The 20,331-nt window shown below is 54.5% G+C and overlaps 1 protein-coding gene across 1 annotated transcript in view; it reads left to right on the top strand.

The window, feature by feature from the left end:
* The first annotated feature begins 2,269 nt into the window (after positions 1 to 2,269).
* Positions 2,270 to 20,331, top strand: part of LOC121879665 (rho GTPase-activating protein 45-like) — a 152,529-nt gene continuing 134,467 nt past the window's right edge. Inside the window, exon 1 of the mRNA XM_042386358.1 lies at positions 2,270 to 2,762. The gene's annotated coding sequence lies outside the window, so the exon portion shown is untranslated. The remainder of the gene's footprint in view (positions 2,763 to 20,331) is intronic.

Here is a 20,331-nt window from a genome sequence, read left to right as displayed (position 1 = left end):
ACATGACCTCAAGCAGTGTGTGGTGAATTTCATCTGCCATTTTTCAGACCATTCGAAAAATTTGTTTAGATCTTCCTGTAGTTTTGCCGAGTCCTCGTCAGATTTGATAACACGTCCTATTTTAGTGTCATCAGCAAATTTACTTATGTTGCTGTCTATGCCGATATCTATGTCGTTTATGTATATAATAAATAATAATGGTCCAAGTACTGAGCCTTGGGGAACTCCACTTGTGACATTGCTCCAATGGGACTTAATGCCGTTAATGCTCACTCAATGTTTCCTCTCCTGTAACCACGCCCTAATTCATTTAAGGATGTCACCTTTGAGACTGGACTGAGTAGTGCCCCTTGAGATGCTTATGCACCTCAATTAGGTCACCCCTTGCCCGTCTGTAGTATAAGTTAGGCAAGTTCAGGCGCTCCTATCTCTCAGGGTAGTTGAGGTGCCGAAGTGCAGGCACCAGTCTGGTGGCCCTTGTGAGGTTCAAGATTGTTTGGTTCACACTCAGGATGGGATGGAGAAAGGAAACTCACAATGTGCTCTCTATATACATGTTGTACTGGATGTACAATGCAGCTTGGTGCTGGGAAGGCAGCATGATTACAAGCGTGATGTAGAGAGAGCTGGTTGGTGAGGATGCTCAGAGAAGGACAGCTTGTGGGTCGCCATGCTCTCCGGCGGGAGAGAGGACCGCCAGGCAGGCGGAGGAGGAGCGAGGGCCGCCAGGCAGCGGCGGAGGAGGTGTTGCTGGCTGCGGCTGTAGGTAGAAAGAGACAGGTCACGACGAGGTCAGGTCTTAAATAGCGGGAGTTGGCGTGGCTTAGTAGTTGACCCCCTCTCCGTGGTGTATGGCGGCGCTGGTTGACCTAGACCACGGGGCACACACTGGGGAATTGGTGGGGTCGGCTACTCAGCGACAAACAGCGTTTGTAGGGGAGAAATCCACTACACCCTCCTTTGAACATTTTCAACCAACTGACAGTCCTTAGCATATCTCAGTCGAGTGTCCTTACCTGGAGCTGGCGGACGCTCGCCCCATAACATAAGAACAAAAGAACATAAGAAAATAAGGAGTCTGCAATAGGCCAGTTGGCCTGTGCATGGCAGCTCCTGTCGAGAGTTACTACCACTTTCTATCATCCATGAATCTATCCAGCCTCCTTTTGAAACTTTCCAGCGTTCCAGCACTTACTACAAAGTTGCTAAGCTTGTTCCACTCGTCCATGCACCACCCTATTTGTGAACCAGTTTCTTCCTATCTCCCTCCTAAACCTAAACTTATCCAACTAAAATCCGTTGCTCCGAGTCCTATCCTGCTCGGATATTATAAGAGCTTTATCTATATCTTCTTTATTGATTCCTTTCACCCACTTAAATACTTCTATCATATCTCCCAGCAGTTTTCGTCACAGCTCAAAATTGAAGAAGCCGCAAGTCCAGAATATTTGTTGTAGCACTTTTTCGCCCTCGAGCTTATTCTATTACATCTCATAAGGTAACATTTGTCACCCAGCACCTACCACCTTCTTTCTAAGTTAATTGCGGTCATATTGGAAGTTTTTATAACAACAATTACAACTAAGGCCAGTGCAGTTTTCCCGTGTTAAAAGTTTTTATTTTTTATTGTGTAATATGACGTAATGATACAGTACTGTACCTTTTATTGTATTTAGGCCCTGTTAGAGTGTTGATAAAGACTGAGTTTTCCTCAAGTATGTAAGGGAGGTGACACTGCACTAAAGATGAGGAGGGTGGATGGGGGAGTTTGGGTGTTAGGGAGGATGGATGGGGACATTTTAGGGTTTTCTTGTGTTCCAGTAAATCAGTTTTTCAATTTTGCTTTACTTCAATATTTCTTCTCGTCTTTGATTTGGTGAATGATACAGTTTCACGTTTTCTGTGTATTATATTGTCACATTCCGTTTTGTGTGTGTCATATTGATCAGTTCTTACTGTCTTTGTAGGTAATATTCCCCATTTCCATGTGGTTATGTTAAAGTTTTCAGCTTTATCTGGCCAGTGTCTCAAGTCACTGTTTACATCGTCTTCAGGGATCTCACTTCCCATTTTCCTTGTGTGTGTGGTGTTGCCAGTTCTCGTTTTCTTTATAAAAAATGTAACTCGTCTCAGTTTTCTTTGTGGTTGAGGTAGTTTCCCGTTTACCTTGCGCGTTCGGTCTCCCGATTTCTAGGAGTGGGCGCTAGGTAGCTGTGTGCGTCGGCTGCATCTATCTTTAGCCAGGGCGGCGGGCGGTGGGGCAGAGTGGAGTGTGAGTGGGCTAGTGTTGGCTGGTGTGTGGTGTGGGCGGCCGCCTCACGTGTCAGGGGTAGACCATCTGTGTTACCCTCCCATGAGTAGCCGAAAGTGTACCGCTACTTCCCTCTAGTTTAAATTGAACTGCTACTTTCCCTCTTAGTGTAAAGTGAACCACTACTTCCCCCTGTGAGTGAGCGCCACTTCCCATAAAGAGTAGCCCTTAACACCTTGGATTACGTCAAGAACCATCGACATCTCCCTCCTCACACAGCGCCACCCAGCATCTACCTCCCCTGTCTCTCTTGCTTGTTCCTATCTTTCTCTTGTCAGTCTCCTCTCTTGCGTCTCTTTTCTCTCTCTTGTCTGTCTCCCTCCTTTCTCTTTCTCTCTACCATCTTGGAACACATTCCGGCCGCTTGGTGGTGGTGGTGGTGGTGGTGGTGCTGTTACTGCTCCCGCGCCTGCTTCTGCTGCTTCTACTGCCGTCGTCACCGCTACTGCTGGTGGGTCCCTCCTGCTCTTGGTAGTCCTCGTCTCCTCTTCCCTGTCTGTCAATTCTCACCTATCTATTTTATTGTCTGTCAAATCTCCTCTATTCTCCTCTCTGTCTACTCCCCCTCTCTTCTCACCTGTATTCTCGTGTCTATTCTCCCCTCTGTCTATTCTTCTCTTTATCTCTGGAGTCGTCATTTTACTGTCTGCCACTGTGATATTCTTGACGACAGGACGATACTGTTATACATGTTCATATTAACTTAAATAATTAACTGACGGGGGGTTACGTTAGGTTACCTTACTGGTTAATTGTTTGTATTATTGCCTGTAGAGAGTTAGCACCGGAACCAGACCAATGAACACTGTGATTGAGATATAGGTGAGAACGAGGCGGATAACAGGAGAGAGAGAGAGAGAGAGAGAGAGAGAGAGAGAGAGAGAGAGAGAGAGAGAGAGAGAGAGAGAGAGAGAGAGAGAGAGAGAGAGAGTTTTTTTTAGTTTAACAAATTTATTGACAAAGCCTGGAATACAGTTTGCCTATTGTGAATAATTCAGTCAGGTCTTGACACTGAGGGTGGTATCACTTCTCACTGCCACGCAGCACAGAGGTTCATACACAAAGACATGTGGGTGATGTCACTGTTCGCTGCCATGCAGGACAGTGGTTCATATACATTGGACGTCATATTCTAATTGAGGACTAATCAGTGTGGGCTAGCAAATTTGGGATAAACAGCAAGAATGTCCCCATGCACTCCTGATTCAGTATAGTAATTACAAAGTTCATAATACAATAAGCCAGGTGGCCTGAAGTGAGAGGTCAGATGGGTCGAGGTGTTGAAGCTGACGCCTACAACACTTAACTGCAAAGTCAACACTGGTGGTTCGTGGTCTGGCGCTCCACCTGTACCATCCTCAGCTGTGTTCCACCTGTACCACCCTCAGCTGTGTTCCACCTGTACCACCCTCAGCTGTGTTCCACCTGTACCACCCTCAGCTGTGTTCCACCTGTACCACCCTCAACTGTGTTCCACCTGTACCATCCTCAGCTGTGTTCCACCTGTACCACCCTCAGCTGTGTTTCACCTGTACCACCCTCAACTGTGTTCCACCTGTACCACCCTCAGCTGTGTTCCCCACCCTCAACTGCTGTTCCCACCTGCCCACCACCCCTCAGCTGTGATTTCACCTGTACCACCCTCAGCTCCTGTTCCCACCTGTACCACCCTCAACTGTATTTCCTGCTTACCACCCCTCAGCTGTGTTTCACCTGTACCCTCAGCTGTGTTTCACCTGTGCCACCTCGACTGTGTTCACCTGTACCCACCTCAACTGTGTTCCACCTGTACCACCCTCAGCTGTGTTTCCACCTGTACCACCCTCAACTGTGATTTCACGCCTGTGCCACCCTCAGCTGCATTTTACCTGGCCTGCACCCTCCAGCCTGTGTTCCACCTTGCCACCTCAGCGCCTCGCGTGCCATCCCACCTGTACCACCCTCAACTGTGTTCCCACCTGTACCACCCTCGCTGTGTTCCACCTGTACCACCCTCAGCATGTTCACCTGTACCACCCCTCAACTGTGTTCCCACCTGTACCCACCCTCAGCTGTGTTCACCTGCCTACACCCTCAACTGTGTTCCACCTGTACCACCCTCAGCTTCATGTTTTCATCTGTACCACCCTCAGCACATCTAATTTCCACCTGTACCATCCTCAACTGTGTTCCACCTGTTGCCATCCTCAACTGTGTTCCCACCTGTACCACCTCAACTGTATGTTCCACCTGTACCATCCTCAGCTGTGTTCCACCTGTACCATCCTCAGCTGTGTTTCACCTGTACCATCCTCAGCTGTGTTCCACCTGTACCACCCTCAGCTGTGTTCCACCTGTACCATCCTCAGCTGTGTTTCACCTGTACCATCCTCAGCTGTGTTTCACCTGTACCACCCTCAGCTGTGTTTCACCTGTGCCATCCTCAACTGTGTTCCACCTGTACCACCCTCAACTGTGTTCCACCTGTGCCATCCTCAACTGTGTTCCACCTGTGCCACCCTCAGCTGTGTTCCACCTGTACCATCCTCAGCTGTGTTTCACCTGTACCATCTCCCAACTGTGTTCCCACCTGTACCATCCTCAGCTGTGTTTCACCTGTACCACCCTCAACTGTGTTCCACCTGTACCACCCTCAACTGTGTTCCACCTGTACCATCCTCAACTGTGTTCCACCTGTACCATCCTCAACTGTGTTCCACCTGTACCATCCTCAGCTGTGTCCCACCTGTGTGCCATCATCAGCTGTGTTCCACCTGTACCACCCTCAGCTGTGTTTCACCTGTGCCACCCTCAGCTGTGTTTCACCGCCCACCCTCAGCTGTGTTTCACCTGTACACCCTCAGCTGTGTTACCTGTACCACCCTCAGCTGTGTTTCCTGTACCACCCTCAGCTGTGTTTCACCTGTACCACCCTCAACTGTGTTCCACCTGTACCACCCTCAACTGTGTTCCACCTGTGCCATCCTCAACTGTGTTCCACCTGTGCCACCCTCAGCTGTGTTCCACCTGTACCATCCTCAGCTGTGTTTCACCTGTGCCATCCTCAACTGTGTTCCACCTCTACCATCCTCAACTGTCCACCTGTGCCACCTCAGCTGTGTTCACCTGTACCACCCTGCTGTGTTCCACCTGTACCACCCTCAACTGTGTTCCACCTGTACCACCCTCAACTGTGTTCCACCTGTGCCATCCTCAGCTGTGTTCCACCTCCACCTCAGCTGTGTTCCACCTGTACCACCTCAACTGTGTTCCACCTGTACCACCTCAACTGTGTTCCACCTGTACCACCCTCAGCTGTGTTCCACCTGTACCCCCTCAGCTGTGTTCCACCTGTACCACCCTCAACTGTGTTCCACCTGTCAACCCTCAGCTGTGTTCCACCTGTGCCACCTCACGTTCCACCTGTACCACCCTCAGCTGTGTTCCACCTGTACCACCTCAACTGTGTTCCACCTGTACCACCTCAATTCATCCACCTGTACCACCTCAACTGTGTTCCACTGTACCATCCTCAACTGTGTTTCACCTGAACACCTCAACTGTGTTCCACCTGTACCACCTCAACTGTGTTCCACCTGTACCACCTCAACTGTGTTCCACCTGTACCACCTCAACTGTGTTCCACCTGTGCCATCCTCAGCTGTGTTTCACCTGTACCACCTCAGCTGTGTTCCACCGCCACCCCAACTGTGTTCCACCTGTACCACCTCAACTGTGTTCCACCTGTACCACCCTCAACTGTGTTCCACCTGTACCATCCTCAACTGTGTTCCACCTGTACCACCTCAGCTGTGTTCCACCTGTACCACCCTCAGCTGTGTCCCACCTGTGCCATCCTCAACTGTGTTCCACCTGTACCACCCTCAGCTGTGTTCCACCTGTACCACCCTCAGCGTGTCCCACCTGTGCATCCTCAACTGTGTCCCACCTGTACACCTCAGGTTCCACCTGTACCACCTCAGCTGTGTCCCACCGTGCCACCCTCAACTGTGTTCCACCTGTACCATCCTCAACTGTGTTCCACTGTACCACCCTCAACTGTGTTCCACCTGTACCACCCTCAGCTGTGTTCCACCTGTACCATCCTCAACTGTGTTCCACCTGTACCACCCTCAGCTGTGTTCCACCTGTACCACCCTCAGCTGTGTTCCACCTGTACCATCCTCAACTGTGTTCCACCTATACCACCCTCAGCTGTGTTCCACCTGTACCATCCTCAACTGTGTTCCACCTGTACCACCTCAACTGTGTTCCACCTGTACCACCTCAACTGTGTTCCACCTGTACCATCCTCAACTGTGTTCCACCTGTACCACCTCAGCTGTGTTCCACCTGTACCACCCTCAGCTGTGTCCCACCTGTGCCACCCTCAACTGTGTTCCACCTGTACCATCTCAACTGTGTTCCACCTGTACCACCCTCAACTGTGTTCCACCTGTACCACCCTCAGCTGTGTTCCACCTGTACCACCCTCAACTGTGTTCCACCTGTACCATCCTCAGCTGTGTCCCACCTGTGCCATCCTCAACTGTGTTCCACCTGCCACCCCAGCTGTGTTCCACCTGTACCATCCTCAACTGTGTTCCACCTGTACCATCCTCAACTGTGTTCCACCCTGTACCATCCTCAGCTGTGTTTCACCTGTACCACCTCCTGTGTTCCACCTGTACCACCCTCAACTGTGTTCACCTGTACCATCCTCAACTGTGTTCCACCTGTACCATCCTCAACTGTGTTCCACCTGTACCATCCTCAGCTGTGTCCCACCCCATCATCACTGGTTCCACCTGTACCACCCCAGGTCACCCACCCTCAGCTGTGTTTCACCCACACCCTCAGCTGTGTTTCACCTGTACCAACCTCAGCTGTGTTTCACCTGTACCACCCTCAGCTGTGTTTCACCTGTACCACCTCAGCTGTGTTTCACCTGTACCACCTCAACTGTGTTCCACCTGTACCACCTCAACTGTGTTCCACCTGTGCCATCCTCAACTGTGTTCCACCTGTGCCACCACCAGCTGTGTTCCACCTGTACCATCCTCAGCTGTGTTTCACCTGTGCCATCCTCAACTGTGTTCCACCTCTACCATCCTCAACTGTGTTCCGCGATTGTGGTGCCAAAACTGAGTAACAATATAGTATAACATTATAATACTTAGAATTTTATAACTAATATTAAGAGTACGAAGATTTGACCCAGGCTTCTTATGGTCAGGTCAGGTCAGGTTTAAGAAAGTGCCACACTACGCCGCAAGAATAAGAGACAGTCGGATAGTTCACCAAGCACTTGTTTTACCCACAATGTACTGCTCGGTGGCGTCACTTTTCAAGCGCCAACCTCCGAGTGTGCGCGCGTCTGCTCCCGTGATTAAGTTATTCAACAATTATTGTTATTTGTGCAATATACGGGTGCAGCAGCAAAGCTCAAATCCCAAGCAGAGAGCACATCAAGTATTACAGATATCCCAGAGGTAAGAAAACTTGTGATAATTGGACAAATATCCGAAAGCGTTCTGATAACAGATTAGGCAAGCCGAGATACTTGTTCATATTTCTTTTGTATCTCCTAAATTCTGGAATGTTTGTCAATATCCTGGTAGCTACAAGAAGGTGAGACATTCATCTTGCTATATGTGGCCTAAAAGAACTAGGAACCTATTTAATAATCTTGAAAATTAAAAATTATGTACATGGGTATGCGAGTTTCAGGCACATGTTTCAAGATGGTAGGAAGATTTCTTAGGTTGCTTAATTCTGCAATGTCAGTCAATATCAGGTCATCCAGGAGACCGTGAGACAATGTTGTTGCCATGTTTGACAAAAGAAAATCAATTTTGCCCCAAATATATGAAAAACCAGCGACGGTCGTGATGTTTAACGCCTAAAGAAACTTACAGTAAAGTCTACGTGGTCTTTTTATATTAGTGGACCGTTCTATCTCTAGGTGTTAGAAATATGTTTTTTTTTCCGAATGTGTAGACAATTCTAAGACATTTTTCTTTTATATTTTCGTCGGAAATTTAGGGTAGTCCAGATGTTATTTTTCCAATATCATTGTTTGCGTCTGGCGAAGAAGCTCTTTCCCGCCTATTTTCCTTGTTGTCTCCAGCGCCTGTGGGGGGGCGGTGTGGGAGCTGTTATTGGCCAGTGGAGTCGAGGCTACTAACGTTATTATTGGAGAGCGCAGGGTTATGAGACTTGTTATTGGGTAAGAGCTCATTGTCTTAGCCAATGAGCAAGGCGGGAGGAAAAGTTTGATTATGTACCAGGGGTGAACATTCACCTGCCATGTCTGGCAAAAGGAAAATCTGTGCATTGCTAATAAGTTAAAAAAATGAGTTGCTTCGTCCATTTCATCAGCGAAATGGCCCCCCTAGTGTTTCCTTGTAATATTTGTCCTTTTGCTGTACTGTATCACTTATTTTGGGGGACTATGAGAACATAAGGCACCATTTTGTTATACCCGGCAACAGAAAAGCCTTACGAGTATTCTAAAAAAAATAAATGATCACACGTCAACCAAGTGAAGGCTGTAGTCCTCCTAGTGACCACAGGTAGCGTGACGCCATTGAGTGGGGCGGAGCTGGAGTTATGACGTTACAGCGGTGTGTCCTAGTGTATAATTATAGTCCTTTGTAGAGTGTGTGGGAAGTGGGTCATGAGTGTGTTTTTATTGTAAACATATAACTTTTCAGAGCGTTTGTTCTATTTATTATTTATATTTTTTGCGAATACTTTTGTTATTACTATTATTAGTTTTTGTCATAGCTATTATTATTAGTGTTGTCTTTATTATTGTTAATGTCATTATAGTTATTACTATTATCATTATTGTCACCAATATCATTATTGTCGTCCACTGCCATCTGTTATCAGTGTTCAGGAAGGGACCATTTATGGCTGTAGTGTACGGTACAGTATTTGATTTTCATTAAGTGAGAACAAGATAGCATGGTTTAGTACTGTGGCTATGAATAATACTATTAATATTAGGTATAATAATAATAAGAAATACCACTACAGATAAACTACATAGGTGTTGGGGAAACTAATAATCGTGAAATGTTGCGTTTGTCGCCAAAGTTGAGGCGTTACCTAGGCCGGGGTCCTCTACTGCAGGGCGTCACCCAACCACTTCCTTCTTCAGGAACACCCCGCCCGCCCTCTTTCTTTTTATATACAGTATTTGCACCTATCAGTGAATCCGTCTGTATCTACCGCCCGTATATTTCCCTCCAATCCAAGTTTATCAGCAGGAAGAAACACGGTGTGGGGCCCTGAGCCTGATGACATTGTGGGGTTTTGTACAGCGTAATGTATTGTGTTGTGGGTGGCATCTTTCAACTGGTAGCTGGCAACTGATCTTACAGCCTAGCAGTCAAAAACAAATTATTTATGTTTCTTGTAAACGTTAGACCTATTGCTACCCTCTGGCGCGGGGCCTGAGGCCACTCCCCAAATACACCGCTGTGCTAAGTGTAGGTAAATGAAGCTACGAAGGCTGCTTCTTGAGTTACCTCATTATACCTTGACGATGTGTGGCAGTAGAGCATACTGTACTTTACTGTAGGTATTTCACCATTTTTCCTTGTCGTAATACAGTAATAGGACGAATTACCTAGTGTTGTATTTTTACAATTGTGATTGTGTGGCAGCTTGTCACCTCAATAAGAGGCAACATCAGTTCAGGTCCTGCTGTCCGGGCCGGGCCGGCCATAAACTCAAGACCAAGGCCACCTTTACCTACTCTAGGTTTCCTACAATAATTTTCCCCAGTTGGAGTTGAGAACATGTCTGACTTGAATAACGACACAATATGGCGTCATAGTTATACAGTACAGTATAGACAATAGTCTTCTGCCTTGCCCACTTAAAATAAAATAGTAAATGTTTGAATCTTTTACAAACTCTTTCTTGGGTGTGTGATGACAGGGTCACAAAACTGTACCGCATCGTTGCATATATATTATATTAACCCACACTACACAGCCACACACTACACACCCACACACTACACACCCACACACTACACACCCACACACTACACACCCACACACTACACACCCACACGTTGATTGTTAAAGGTTGGTTAGATTAGTCTCTCCCCTTTGTCTCTCCAACATAACATACTGCACACCCCTCCTTCTCTCTCTCTCCCCAATCGTCTCGCGTAAACATTAGGCGCGGGTGACTAGTCTCTCTCTCTCTCTCTCTCTCTCTCTCTCCAACACGTCTTACAACATGGTCTCTCGTGTTAACAGGTGGCGGGTTATCATGCACCGTGAGGAGGGAAGAAAAAATAATTCAGGGCAGAGTGGATGCAGTCTGTCTCACCCTAGCTCGTGACGGCAGGATAAACCTCACTTTCTGACCTAGTTGTGTGTGGGGCCGCCCTGCCAAGCTTCGCCTTACCGTCTGTCTGTCTCTCGTGTGTGGGGCCGCCCTGCCAAGCCTCGCCTTACCGTCTGTCGTGTGTGGGCGCCCTGCCAAACCTCGCCTTACCGTCTGTCGTGTGTGGGGCCGCCGTGCCAAGCTTCGCCTTACCGTCTGTCGTGTGTGGGGCCGCCTGCCAAGCCTCGCCTTACCGTCTGTCGTGTGGGGCCGCCTGCCAAGCCTCGCCTTACCGTCTGTCGTGTGTGGGGGCCGCCCTGCCAAGCCTCGCCTTACCGTTCTGTCGTGTGTGGGGCCGCCCTGCTGGCCTCCTCCCCGTCTGTCGTGTGGGGCCGCCCTGCCAAGCCTCGCCTTACCGTCTGTCGGTGTGGGGCCGCCTGCACCTCCGCCACCGTCTGTCGTGTGGGGCCGCCTGCCAAGCCTCGCCTTACCGTCTGTCGTGTGTGGGGCCGCCCTGCCAAGCCTCGCCTTACTCTGTCTGTCGTGTGTGGGGCCGCCCTGCCAAGCCTCTTACCGTCTGTCTGGGGCCGCCCGCCTCGCCTACCGTCTGTCGGTGTGGGGCCGCTCCAGCCTCGCCTACCCTGTCTGTCTGTCGTGTGTGGGGCCGCCTGCCAAGCCTCGCCTTACCGTCTGTCGTGTGTGGGGCCGCCCTGCCAAACCCTCGCCTTACTGTCTGTCGTGTGTGGGGCCGCCCTGCCAAGCCTCGCCTTACCGTCTTGTGGGCCCCCTGCCTCCACGTCTGTCGTGTGTGGGGCGCCCTGCCAACCTCGCCTTACCGTCTGTCGTGTGTGGGGCCGCCCTGCCAAGCCTCGCCTTACCGTCTGTCGTGTGTGGGGCCGCCCTGCCAAGCCTCGCCTCGTCTGTCGTGTGTGGGGCCGCCCTGCCAACTCGCCTTACCGTCTCGTTGTGTGGGGCCGCCCTGCCAAGCCTCGCCTTACTGTCTGTCGTGTGTGGGGCCGCCCTGCCAACTCCTGCCACCGTCTGTCGTGTGTGGGGCCGCCCTGCAAGCCTCGCCTTACCGCCCCCCCCACCCCCTGTACTGTCTGTCGTGGGGGCCGCCCTGAGCCTCCCGTCTGTCGTGTGGGGCCGCCCTGCCAGCCTCGCCACCGTCTGTCGTGTGTGGGGCCGCCCTGCAAGCCTCCTGCCCTCCGTCTGTCGTGTGGGGCCGCCCTGCCAAGCCTCGCCTTACTGTCTGTCTGTGTGGGGCCGCCCTGCCAAGCCTCGCCTTACCGTCTGTCGTGTGTGGGGCCGCCCTGCCAAGCCTCGCCTTACCGTCTGTCGTGTGTGGGGCCGCCCTGCAAAGCCTCGCCTTACCGTCTGTCGTGTGGGGCCGCCCTGCAAGCCTCGCCTTACCGTCTGTCTCGTGTGTGGGGCCGCCCTGCCCTCGCCTACCGTCTGTCGTGCCCTGCCACGCCTTACTGTCTGTCGGGGGCGCCCCCCCTCTGGGGGCCGCCTGCCAAGCCTCCCTTACCTCTGTCTGTCGTGTGGGGCCTGCCAAGCCTCGCCTTACCGTCTGTCTGTCGTGTGTGGGGCCGCCCTGCCAAGCCTCCGCCTTACCGTCTGTCGTGTGTGGGGCCGCCCTGCCAAGCCTCGCCTTACCGTCTGTCGTGTGGGGCCGCCTGCCAAGCCTCGCCTTACCGTCTGTCGTGTGTGGGGCCGCCCTGCCAAGCCTCGCTTACTGTCTGTCGTGTGTGGGGCCGCGCAGCCTCGCCTTACCGTCTGTCGTGTGTGGGGCCGCCCTGCCAAACCCTCGCCTGCGTCTCTGTCGTGTGTGGGGCCGCCCTGCCAAGCCTCGCCTTACGTCGGGGCCCTGCCCCTCGCCTTACCGTCTGTCGTGTGTGGGGCCGCCCTGCCAAGCCTCGCCTTACCGTCTGTCGTGTGTGGGCCGCCCTGCCAAGCCTCGCCTTACCGTCTGTCGTGTGTGGGGCCGCCCTGCCAAGCCTCGCCTTACCGTCTGTCGTGTGGGGCCGCCCTGCCAAGCCTCGCCTTACCGTCTGTCGTGGGGCCCTCGCCCCGTCGTGTGGGGCCGCCCTGCCAAGCCTCGCCTTACCGTCTGTCGTGTGTGGGGCCGCCCTGCCAAGCCTCGCCTTACCGTCTGTCGTGTGTGGGGCCGCCCTGCCAAGCCTCGCCTTACCGTCTGTCGTGTGTGGGGCCGCCCTGCCAAGCCTCCCTGCTTCTGGCGCCTGCAACCCTCGCCTTACGTCTGTCGTGGGGCCGCCCTGCCGCCTGCCCGTCTGTCGTGTTGGGGCCGCCCTGCCAAGCCTCGCCTTACCGTCTGTCGGTGTGGGGCCGCCCTGCCAAGCCTCGCCTTACTGTCTGTCGTGTGTGGGGCCGCCCTGCCAAGCCTCGACGTCTGGTGGGCCGCCCTGCCAACCTCACCTACGTCTGTCTGTGGGGCCGCCTGCCAACTCGCCTACCGTCTGCTGTCTGTGTGGGGCCGCCCTGCCAAGCCTCGCCTTACCGTCTGTCGTATGGGGCCGCCCTGCCTCCAGCCGCCCTCCACCCCTGTCTGTCGTGTGTGGGGCCGCCCTGCCAGCCTCGCCTTACTGTCTGTCGTGGGGGCCGCCCTGCCAAGCCTCTTACCGTCTGTCGGTGTGGGGCCGCCCTGCCAAGCCTCGCCTTACCGTCTGTCGTGTGTGGGGCCGCCCTGCCAAGCCTCGCCTTACCGTCTGTCGTGTGTGGGGCCGCCCTGCCAACCTCCGCCTTACCGTCTGTCGTGTGTGGGGCCGCCCTGCCAAGCCTCTCGCCTTACCGTTCTGTCGTGTGTGGGCCGCCCTGCCAAGCCTCGCCTTACTGTCTGTCTGTGTGTGGGGCCGCCCTGCCAAGCCTCGCCTTACCGTCTGTCTCGTGTGTGGGGCCGCCCTGCCAAGCCTCGCCTTACCGTCTGTCTGTCGTGTGTGGGGCCGCCCGCAAACTCGCCTTACCGTCTGTCGTGTGTGGGGCCGCCCTGCCAACCCTGCCTTACCGTCTGTCGTGTGGGCGCCCTGCCAAGCCTCGCCTTACCGTCTGTCGTGTGTGGGGCTGCCTGCCAAGCCTCGCCTTACCGTCTCTGTCGTGTGTGGGGCCGCCCTGCCAAGCCTCGCCTCCGTCTGTCGTGTGTGGGGCCGCCTGCAGCCTCGCCTTACCGTCTGTCGTGTGTGGGGCCGCCCTGCCAAGCCTCGCCTTCGTCTGTCGGTGGGGCCGCCCTGCCAACTCGCCTTACCGTCTGTCGTGTGGGGCCGCCCTGCAAGCCTCGCCACGTCTGTCGTGTGTGGGGCCGCCCTGCAAGCCTCGCCTTACCGTCTGTCGTGTGGGGCCGCCTGCCGCCTCCTCGGGCCCGCCCCGCCTTACTGCGTGTGGGCGCCCTCCCGCCTTACCGTCTGTCGTGGGCCGCCCTGCCAGCCTCGCCCCACCGTCTGTCGTGTGTGGGGCCGCCCTGCCAAGCCTCTCCCTTACCGTCTGTCGTGTGTGGGGCCGCCCTGCCAACCCTCGCCTTACCGTCTGTCGTGTGGGGCCGCCCTGCAGCCTCCCTTACTTCTGGCGCGCCAAGCCTCCTTACCGTCTGTCGTGTGGGGCCGCCTGCAAGCCTCGCCTTACCGTCTGTCGTGTGTGGGGCCGCCCTGCGCCCGCCTTACTTGTGTGTGGGGGCCTGCCAAGCCTCGCCTTACCGTCTGTCTGTCTGTGTGGGGCCGCCCTGCAAACCTCGCCTTACCGTCTGTCGTGTGTGGGGCCGCCCTTAAGCCTCGCCTTACCGTCTGTCGTGTGTGGGGCCGCCCTGCAAGCTTCGCCTTACCGTCTGTCGTGTGTGGGGCCGCCCTGCCAAGCCTCGCCTTATCTGTCGTGTGTGGGGCCGCCCTGCCAAGCCTCGCCTTACCGTCTGTCGTGTGTGGGGCCGCCCTGCCAAGCCTCGCCTTACCGTCTGTCGTGTGTGGGGCCGCCTGCCAAGCCTCGCCCTTACCGTCTGTCGTGTGTGGGGGCCGCCCTGCCAAGCCTCGCCTTACCGTCTGTCGTGTGTGGGGCCGCCCTGCAAGCTTCGCCACCTCGTCTGTCTGTCTGTCGTGTGTGGGGCCGCCCTGCCAAGCCTCGCCTTACCGTCTGTCGTGTGTGGGCCGCCCTGCCAAGCCTCGCCTTACCGTCTGTCGTGTGTGGGGCCGCCCTGCCAAGCCTCGCCTTACCGTCTGTCGTGTGTGGGGCCGCCCTGCCAAGCCTCTTACCGTCTGTGTGTGTGGGGCCGCCCTGCCAAGCCTCGCCTTACCGTCCACACCGCTCTAGTTTATGTACTGTACACTTGCCTGTTTTATTATACACACTATGCACATTTATGATCACTGTACGTTTATACAGATAATATTTACAGTTTTATGCACATTTATACACATATATATTATTATTATTATTATTTATTATTATTATTATTATTATATTTATTATTATTGTTATCATTATTATTATTATTATTTATTATTATTATTTTATTATTGCTAGTAAAGGTGGATGGGAGGGACAGGTATAAATAATGTTATATATTGGTAATGTTCATAGGGCTTTATTTCTGTGTGTTTATTGTTGCTTTTGTGTCTTGTTGCAGGTACGTTGGTTGTGGGAGGTGACGTTGTGGTGAGTTAACATGTTGCCGTTTGTTGTACACACACACACACACACACACATTTGGTGAGAAGCTTCTGCACCATCCTCGACACCTGCTCCTACTACCACCTGAGATCCCTCTCCCGGGAATTGCTGTTCGACACCACAACCGCATCCAGCCCATAGGAGCAGGAGCTGATCTCTATAAGAACAGCCCAGTCCCAACCATTGTAAAAAAAATTCAATAACTTTTAATCAACCAGTGTATTCACTCCCAGTAAACACTACTCCTTGCCCTGTAGTTTGAGCTTCTCCCATCCTAGTTATTATATATCATATTTGTATCACTTATGTTACTTGTATATTATTTGTAAATCAAGTGACCCATTCCACAATTGTGTAACTACATTTTTCAGCATTCCGGCTGCCAAGCTCTTTCAATAAACCGCTAATTATTATTATTATTATTATTATTATTATTATTTCACACATACAGATACACGCGCGCGCACATACACATACACATACACACACACACACATACAGATACACGCACACACACACACATACAGATACACACACACACACACAGATACACACGCGGACACACACAAATGTGAAGGTTAGTAGTAAAAAGAGGTTCGCTGCGCCACTATTATCATAAAGGATTTATCAGTCACTGGTCAGCTGACTCTTAGCCCTGCCCTGCCCTGCCCTGCCCTACCCTGCCCTGCCCTGCCCTGCCCTGTCCTGTCCTACCCTGCCCTACCACCCTACCCTGCCCTGCCCTGCCCTACCCTACCCTACCCTACCCTACCCTACCCTGCCCTGCCCTGCCCTGCCCTGCCCTGCCCTACCCTGCCCTACCCTGCCCTACCCTACCCCTACCCTGCCTGCCTGCCCTGCCCTGCCCTGCCCTGCCCTGCCCTGCCCCTACCCTACCCTGCCCTACCACCTGCCCTTCCCTGCCCTGCCCTACCCTTCCCTACCTACCCTGCCTGCCCTGCCCTGCCCTACCCACCCTGCCCTGCCCTACCCACTGCCCTACCCTGCCCTACCCTCCCTACCTACACTGCCCTGCCCTACCCTGCCCCTACCCTGCCCTACCCACCTTCTACCCTGCCCTGCCTGCCTACCCTACCCTACCTGCCCTACCTACCCTGCCCTGCCTGCCCTGCCCTGCCCTGCCCTGCCTACCTGCCCTGCCCTACCCTACCCTACCCCTGCCTACCCTACCCTATCCTACCCTACCCCTACCCTGCCTGCCCTACCCCTGCCCTGCCCTGCCCTGCCCCTACCCTACCCTACCCTGCCCTGCCTATCTGCCCTACCCTACCCTACCCTGCCCTGCCCTAATGGTAATATTTGTATCCGAGCTATGGTATTCTTGCCTTTAGTTTATAGGTTGTTGTCCTAACATTCTCTGATATAAATACGTAAGTGATGTTACACTGGGGCCCAGTAGGTATGTGGTGTACTAGGACTGGGGCCCAGTAGGTGTGTGGTGTACTAGGACTGGGGCCCAGTAGGTGTGTGGTGTACTAGGACTGGGGCCCAGAGGTGTGTGTGTACTAGGACTGGGGCCCAGTAGGTGTGTGGTGTACCAGGACTGGGCCCAGTAGGGTGTGTGGTGTACAGACTGGGCCCAGGTGTGTGGTGTACTAGGCTGGGCCCAGTAGGTGTGTGGTGTACTAGACTGGGCCCAGTAGGTGGTGACTAGGACTGGGGCCCAGTAGGTGTGGTGTACTAGGACTGGGGCCCAGTAGGTGTGTGGTGTACTAGGACTGGGGCCCAGTAGGTGTGGTGTACTAGGACTGGGGCCCAGTAGGTGTGTGGTGTACTCAGATCAGCCCAGTAGGTGTGTGGTGTGTACTAGGACTGGGGCCCAGTAGGTGTGTGTGGTGTACTAGGACTGGGGCCCAGTAGGTGTGTGGTGTACTAGGACTGGGGCCCAGTAGGTGTGGTGTACTAGACTGGGGCCCAGTGTGTGGTGTACCAGGACTGGGGCCCAGTAGGTGTGTGGTGTACTAGGACTGGGGCCCAGTAGGTGGTCTGAGCCAGTAGGTGTGTGGGTGTACTAGGACGGGCCCAGTAGGTGTGTGGTGTACTAGGACTGGGCCCAGTAGGTGTGTGGTGTACTAGGACCCCAGCAGGTGTGGTGTACTAGGACTGGGGCCCAGCAGGTGTGTGGTGTACTAGACTGGGGCCCAGTAGGTGTGTGGTGTACTAGGACTGGGGCCCAGTAGGTGTGTGTAGTGCACTAGGACTGGGGCCCAGTAGGTGTGTGGTGTACTAGACTGGGGCCCAGTAGGTGTGTGGTGTACTAGGACTGGGGCCCAGTAGGTGTGTGGTGTACTAGGACTGGGGCCCAGTAGGTGTGTGGTGCACTAGGACTGGGGCCCAGTAGGTGTGTGGTGTGTAACTAGACTGGGGCCCAGTAGGTGTGTGGTGTACTAGACTGGGGCCCAGTAGGTGTGTGGTGTACCAGGACTGGGGCCCAGTAGGTGTGTGGTGTACCAGGACGGGCCCAGTAGGTGTGTGGTGTACCAGGACGGGCCCAGTAGGTGTGTGGTGTAATTGGACTGGGGCCCAGTAGGTGTGTGGTGTACTAGACTGGGGCCCAGTAGGTGTGGTGTACCAGGACTGGGGCCCAGTAGGTGTGTGGTGTACTAGGACTGGGGCCCAGTAGGTGTGGTGTACCAGGACTGGGGCCCAGTAGTGTGTGGTGTACTAGACAGCCCAAGGTGTGTGGTGTAAGGACTGGGGCCCAGTAGGTGTGTGGGCAGGACTCGGGCCCAGTAGTGTGTGTGGTGTACTAGGACTGGGGCCCAGTAGGTGTGTGGTGTACTCAGGACTGGGGCCCAGTAGGTGTGTGTGGTGACTAGGACTGGGGCCCAGTAGGTATGTGGTGTACTAGGACTGGGGCCCAGTAGGTGGGTACTAGACTGGGGCCAGTAGTGTGGAAACAGGACTGGGGCCCAGCAGGGTGTGTGGTGTACAAGTGTACTAGGACTGGGGCCCAGTAGGTGTGTGGTGTACTAGGACTGGGCCCAGTAGGTGTGTGGGCGTACCCAGTGGACCAGACGAGGGTGTGTACCAGGACTGGGGCCCAGTAGGTGTGTGACCAGACCAGCCCAGAGGCAGGTGTACCAGGACTGGGGCCCAGTAGGCATGTGGTGTACCAGACTGGGGCCCAGTAGGTGGTTGTACTAGACTGGGGCCCGTAGGTGTGTGCACTAGACTGGGGCCCAGTAGGTGTGTGGTGTACCAGGACCAGCCCAGAGGTGTGTGTGTGTACTAGGACTGGGGCCCAGTAGGTGTGAGTACTAGACTCCAGTGGTGTGTGTAGTGACTAGACTGGGGCCCAGTAGGTGTGTGGTGTACTCAGGACTGGGGCCCAGTAGGTGTGTGTACCAGGACGGGGCCCAGTAGGTGTGTGGTGTACCAGGACTGGGGCCCAGTAGGTGTGTGGTGTACTAGATCGGCCCAGTAGGTGTGTGGTGACCAGCCCAGCAGGTGTGTGGTGTACAGGACTGGGCAACCAGTAGGTGTGTGTAGTGTACTAGGACTGGGGCCCAGTAGGTGTGGTGCACAGGGTCAGCCAGCAGGTGTGTGGTGTACTAGGACTGGGGCCCAGTAGGTGTGTGGGTGTACCAGGACTGGGGCCCAGTGCATGTGTGTACTAGGAGGCCCAGTAGGTGTGTGGTGTACTAGGACTGGGGCCCAGTAGGTGTGTGGTACCAGGACTGGGGCCCAGTAGGTGGTGGTGTACTAGGACGCCCAGCGCAGGTGTGTGACAGAGCCCAGTAGGTGTGTGTGTAGACGGGCCCAGCAGGTGTGTGGTGTACAGACTGGCCGAGTTTACAAGCCCAGAGTGTGTGGTGCAGGATCAGCCTAGGTGTGTGGTGTACCAGGACTGGGGCCCAGTAGGTGTGTGGTGTACCAGACTGGGGCCCAGTAGGTGTGTGGTGTACCAGGACTGGCCCAGTAGGGTGTGTGGTGTACCAGACTGGGGCCCAGTAGGTGTGTGGTGTACTAGGACTGGGCCCAGTAGGTGTGTGGTGTACTGACTGGGGCCCCAGGTGGTACTCAGGACTGGGGCCCAGTATGTGTGGTGTACCAGACTGGGGCCCAGTAGGTGTGTGGTGTACTAGACTGGGGCCCAGTAGTGTGGTGTACCAGGAGCCCAGTAGGTGTGTGGTGGACCAGGGACCGGGGCCCAGAGGTGGTGGTGAAGGACCAGCCCAGTAGGTGTGTGGTGTACTAGACGGGCCCAGCAGGTGTGTGGTGTACCAGGACTGGGGCCCAGTAGGTGGTGGTGTACCAGACTGGGGCCCGTAGGTGTGTGGTGTACAGGATCGGGCCCAGTAGGTGTGTGTGTACTAGGACTGGGGCCCTGCAGGTGTGGTACCAGGACTGGCCCGAGGTGTGGTGTACCAGGATCAGCCCAGTGCAGGGTGTGTGGTGTACCAGACTGGGCCCAGTAGGTGTGTGGTGTACTGGGACCGGGGCCCAGTAGGTGTGTGGTGTACTCAGACTGGGGCCCAGAGTGTGTGGTGTACTAGGACCAGCTAGCAGGTGTGTGTGTGGTGTACCAGATCAGCCCAGGGTGTGTGGTGAAGGATCCGCAGGTGTGTGTGTACCAGGACTGGGGCCCAGTAGGTGTGGTGCAACAAGACTGGGGCCCAGTAGGTGTGTGGTGTACTAGACTGAGGCCCAGTAGGTGTGTGGTGGACAGCCAGTGGGTGTGACCAGACGCAGGTGTGTGGTGTACTCAGGACTGGGGCCCAGTAGGTGTGTGGTGTACTAGGACTGGGGCCCAGTAGGTGTGTGGTGTACCAGGACTGGGGCCCAGTAGGTGTGGTGTACTAGGACTGGGGCCCAGTAGGTGTGTGGTGTACTCAGGACTGGGGCCCAGTAGGTGTGTGGTGTACCAGGACTGGGGCCCAGTAGGTGTGTGTGTACCAGGACTGGGGCCCAGTAGGTGTGGTACCAGACCGCCCAGTAGGTGGTGTACTGTGACCGGGGCCCAGTAGGTGTGTGGTGTACCAGGACCAGCCCAG

The sequence above is a fragment of the Homarus americanus genome, unplaced genomic scaffold (assembly GCF_018991925.1).
Source record: "Homarus americanus isolate GMGI-L3 unplaced genomic scaffold, GMGI_Hamer_2.0 scaffold42643, whole genome shotgun sequence".
In the NCBI taxonomy this organism is placed as follows: Eukaryota; Metazoa; Arthropoda; class Malacostraca; order Decapoda; family Nephropidae; genus Homarus; species Homarus americanus.
The sequence above is the reverse complement of the archived record's forward strand: the minus strand, read 5'-3'. Positions and strand labels throughout refer to the sequence as shown.